This window comes from Macrobrachium rosenbergii, chromosome 8, assembly GCF_040412425.1.
Source record: "Macrobrachium rosenbergii isolate ZJJX-2024 chromosome 8, ASM4041242v1, whole genome shotgun sequence".
In the NCBI taxonomy this organism is placed as follows: Eukaryota; Metazoa; Arthropoda; class Malacostraca; order Decapoda; family Palaemonidae; genus Macrobrachium; species Macrobrachium rosenbergii.
In genome coordinates, this window is record NC_089748.1 from 53,995,234 (window position 1) to 54,001,097 (window position 5,864).

Sequence of the window (5,864 nt, forward strand, 5' to 3'; positions counted from 1 at the left end):
AACCCCGATTACGTAATTTAGATAATTAGAAACGCTTGAAGAATAAATGCCCAAATCAATGCTTGTGTCTTCCTGCCCCTTCAAAAAGTGTGATGAGCTATATATATATATATATATATATATATATATATATATATATATATATATATATATATATATATATATATATATATATATATATATATATATATATATATATATAATAATATATATATATATATATATATATATATATATATATAAATAATAATATATAAATATATGTATACATGTATATATACATACATATATATATATACATATAGATACATACGCACTGATAATTCATAGTCTTCTTATCTCATACTTCTGGAAAATTTCTCACCACTCAAAAGACAAATAGGTGTTAAGTGACACATTCGGGTTAAAAAAAAAAAAAAGAAAACCGAGTCTTGGCGTCTTATCAACGCCTATTCATCAGAGCTTTTATTGCTCGGACCTTGAAAAGATGACACATCTGTCATGCATTACACTTTTTTCAGCCCAGTTCAGAAAAATCCAAGAATGCTTTGTTCCACTGGTTTGCCGACTTTTACAGCTCGGTATAAAAGACCCTTGCTGTACGTCTTCGGGACACAGTCTCCTGTAGACAGCCATGGGACTCCTCAGTAACATTTGCACCACCTTCGGTTTGGCCTTGGTATGATTTTTAACGTATTATTTGATGATGTATAATTTTTAATATATTATTCGATGATGTATAATTTTCAATTCATTATTTGATGGTGTCTCGTTAGAATTTATATAATACGAGTTATAATTTATTGTTCTGAATGTTGCTCTAGGTATTCATATCTTGTTTTGTATTAATTTTATCCGTTGCTTTACTTTTTTTATAGTTTTGCCTAGATATCGAAAATCCTAAAATGTGAAGTACATTGAAATTTTGTTTTCATGAATATGGAATACGAGATGGGAAAGAAATATTTTCTCCCTGGTATGATGATGATGAATTTTTTTCTGCACAGAGATACAATGAAGTCTTTTTTTTTATCATAATGCGCAAGTTCGCAGGATTGCCTGCGCGCACACAATATATGCTTCCATTTGTGTTATGAAATGTTTTATTGAAATATATAAGTCGAAGAATAATCTGATTAGTCTTAGTATTTATTTATTTAGACGGTTATTTTCATTCGATATCCTATAATTGAAGGTAATATATAAACTCTTTCTTATTTTCAGGTGGCCCTGTTAGAGATCAGCTCGGTGTCTTGCCGGTAAGTTTAAAGCTAATATCGTAAAACGGATTTTCAAAAACATTTTCGAACGAGTGTATATCTGAATGTCTCGGGATGACAAACATCCCTTGAAATATATTCTCAAACATTTTTTAAATACCTTACAGTCGCAGAAAATTTTTCCCCCACTGTTTGTTTATGTAAATTAAACATTATAACGGCAAGAATAATTTTGTTGATACGGTTACCAAATTGTCTTGCCTGCTCAAGTTTTCTGCCAATATAACGGAACCACTGAAGTAGAAAGGAGACAACTGCCGTTAAGTTAATAGGTTTTAGTTGGTAGTGATGCTTCTCTTCATGAGGTGCATTAAGATCGAGACGGTCTCTCCCTCTGTTCTCTAGTTCACAATGGCTTTATTCTGTCGCACTCAGGTTGGAAGCCTCACTTTTCTCATCAGTCATTCGTATTTTCTCAGACATCTTAAAGTGTACATTTTGAATTCCGATTCATGTCTGTAACCTCCCTTATTTAATCATTATTAACTCTTGTTCAAGGACCTCAGTGTTACCACAAAAAAACTTTGTTTAGGAAAATACAAACATGCCCGCATTTAAATTACTTATATTGTTCAGCACAAGTGTGGAGGTTTCATGTTAAATATACCGTTGGTCGTCTGATCACTAACTGTGACTTCTTGAATGAGGAATGCCATAAAGTGCATGAATACGAAACGTCTCGTAAAGGGATGGGGCTTCATAGCGATGAAAAGTTAAGTATACCTTAGTTTAACCAGACCACTGAGCTGATTAACAGCTCTCCTAGGGCTGGCCCGAAGAATTAGATTTATTTTACGTGGCTAGAACCAGTTGGTTACCTAGCAACAGGACCTACAGCTTATTGTGGAATCAGAACCATTATAGCTAGAAATGATTTCTGTCACCGAAATAAATTCCTCTAATTCTTCATTGGCCGGTCGGAGAATCAGACTTGGGGCCAGCAGAGTGCTAGCTGAGAACGGTACCCACCCTGACAATGAGGAACTTAAAAAAAGACCAGTGTCTTTGGTATATAAAAGGAAATTCCCCAAAAATACGAACATTTTTTCTAGAGGATTCAAATTGTGGCATTTAAGATATATATATATATATATATATATATATACATATATATATATATATATATATATATATATATATATATATATATATATATATATATATATATTATATATATATATATATATATATATATATATATTATATATTATATATTATATATATATATATTATATATTATATATATATAATATATATATAATATATATATATATATATATATATATATATATATATATATATAAGCAATCCCACAAGAAAATGACAGGCAGAAATTCAGTACCAAACGTTTTTAAGTTTGTTAACATCGTTTGGCACAAATGAGACACAGATGAACGTGAAAGCGCTTGGTACTGAACTTCTGCCTGTCATTTTCCGTAGGATTCGCTTGTACACCGAAGTCACATGCATCTACTATGATTTTTAAGCATATATATATATATATATATATATATATATATATATATATATATATATATATATATATATATATATATATATATATATATATATACAGTATATGCACATAAACTTTTTCTGCTGGACTCCTTTGCTGTCGGTGTTACCATATAATTTCCAAGCAAGCTGTTTTTTAGATAAGGTGGCTAACGATTATTATTAATTTAGCAAATGTTTCCCTATGTTTACAATACTACTTCGTTTTCCTCATGCGCTTGAGGGTATCATTTTTTTATTCTAAAATTTAAGTAACTGAAGTACTGATAAAAAACATACGAGTGAAGCGGAAATACAAAATTTACACAGAAACTTTATATTCTTCCAGTACTTCCACTACTGTCTGCACCGAGGCAGGGCGGTTTCCTCATCCAGGTGACTGCGGTCGCTACGTCGACTGCATTCCTTCAGACACGGAAGAGCATTTCCTGGTGAGTGAAGGCCACTGCCATGGCTTCCCTTATTCCCCATCACTTCGACGATGCGTCTCCAACGAAGAAGAACCCGGATGTACCCCAAAGGTCAGTCGTAGTCGGAGAGGCGCCAGTTTTCCTGACGACACGCTCAACGACCTGTTATAAGTAACAAACAAGGCTGGCTGCAACTGCCAGCTGAGACCTGGCTCATCGATGGTCAAGCATACATCGAGCTTTGCTCAACTAATTCCACTTGCTCAGACAACGAAGTTTTCGGGGGTGGGGCCTGTCTTCCTTACGCGGTCACTGCAGTGGACGGTCGATGCAAGTGCGATAAAACCGGAGTCATTCCGGACAGCTACAGTGACGATTATTATGTCTTTTGTGACACAAGCTTCCAGCCTCCCAAAGTCACGAATTATAATTGCCCAGGTGATCAGAAGTTTAATTCAGGGACTAACACCTGTCAAGATGCGCCCCCTGAACCTTGCGCTGAGGAGCCAATCATTCCAGCATGTGGGAACACGATGGAAACGAGAGTTAATCCAAACGACTGCGCCTGGTCTTACACCTGCGTCCCAGGAAGTGATACCTTGAAAACCTGTTGTCCAGGTAAGAAGTACTACGATGAATCATCTGGGCAGTGCAGGGACATCTGCGAGTTTACATCTGATTCGGGACCACCTGAAACGGTGTGTACAAAGGCTGGGAGAGTGGCTGATAAAAAGGACTGTACCAAATATCATGTGTGTCTTGGACATGGCGTTGAACCACACGAAACTAATTCTTGTCCCGAAGGAACCTATTTCAAAGACACTGTATGCGTACAAGGGCCCTTGCCCGAAGGTTGCATTGCCAATATCTTCTCTTACTCAGATTGCCTGGGTGATCTTATAAAGCCACATACCCAATCAAAAGGTGTTGAGTGAGGAATATTCCAGATGAGATGTATCTGTAATGCAGAATGGTTTCTGTAGTAATTATTCGTGTGTTCTTTACAAATGATTTTAGGTGAAGGTCGCAGTAATGTATGACTTGTTATGCAGTAGTTGCATCACCTGGAAATATTTCAATACAAGTTTGAATGTTTTTTGCTGATTTGTTGTATTTGGACAGCCATCATTCTGAAACATAGAGGATTATAGTAGACTGTGCATTTTCGAAATATCCTAGTTTGCATCATTTAATTGAAAATGTAATCATTGACTTTTATATCGAGAAAAATCGTTTACATGAGAATAAATTTGAGCATAATGCTTACATTTTTTATTTCCTTTATGGATATCATCAGTGTCAACACAAACAAAAAATTTTGCATGACATTAATAATACTGGAATCATGAAGTTTCGGCAAATGTATAAAACGCACGTGATGCTAATTTTTCCACACTACATTAATATCTGATTCATCAGTTAGATCCTGAATCGCGGCAGTATATAGCTGTTGCCTTATTAATCATTTGAAACCATTTCTCCTAAGAAAGAAATTGCCATTTTTTTTAATAACAATTATTATCATTATATTATAGGCACTATCGTTTTCATCACAAGTCCTACTAATTATACTAAATCTTTACAGTTATGATGACACATGACGTTGCAATTTGGTGGAAGACAAAGTTATTCAAACACTATAGAAGAATCAGACGTCCAATGGACTAAAGATAGAATGAAAATCATAAAGTAACCAAATAGTAAAAGTGTTGCTTGAAGTCAACAAATTGTGATTTAAGCTTTAAATATAAAAGTAAATAATTAACACAGACGAAGGATGAAGAGAGCGAAAGAGATAACATTCAGTTAGTTTCTATGATCAATAATTATGTAATCATACAAATTTGTTCAGTATCGTCCGATTTTAGGTACTGCAAACTATGGGAAACGTAATTTTTGAGCTGCGGGATGATAAAATTTGTATGCCGTATACTTTAGTCTAACAAAAATTTTCAGAAAAAGATTCTATAGAAACATAACGGTGTCATGAACAGCCATTTTTGAATTTCGAGGTCAAATTGTGGGTTGTGGGTAGTCCCACCAGGAATAGGTTTCTCGGATATCAAACTTGTCGAAGACAAGCTTACCTTCTTTACAACAGCGGGTAAGAGGAGGTATCAGTTGTCAACTAATGCATCACCCTTACCATCTTTCTCAATATAAATATTGCAAATTAGTTGGTTACGTTTCAGTTTGACGATATAAGTTTTCTTCCGTATATTAGAAGTTATCATCTCCATTGACGAGTTTTTTTTTTTTTTTTGTTTTTGAGAACCTAGCACCATTACTGATACGTTGACTTTATCCGGGTAAGTTTGCTTCTCAGTATTATCTTTACGATAATATCAGTTATTTCATTACCTCATTCATCATACTCTTTAGCATTTCTCTCTCATCATGGGTACTACATTCTGCATTTCTTTATGCCCATTCATTGTGAAATGCACGTCATTAAATGTAGGGCAGAGCTTATTCATTCATTTATATCACTCATCACATTCACGTCATATCCAGTCCTCATCTTTCACTCAGTCCGATTGGCAAGTATAACACATCAGCGTTTGCAGTTTATGCAGTTTACATTCAATACTTAGGGATAAATTATAATGACTGTGTTGTTACATGCATTAACACTACACTGTATTTAAATTTACAGCCC

The 5,864-nt window shown here is 34.4% G+C and overlaps 1 pseudogene; it reads left to right on the plus strand.

Moving 5' to 3' along the window:
• The first annotated feature begins 573 nt into the window (after positions 1-573).
• LOC136841150 (uncharacterized) lies at positions 574-4,140 on the plus strand (annotated as a pseudogene).
• Positions 4,141-5,864: the final 1,724 nt, after the last annotated feature.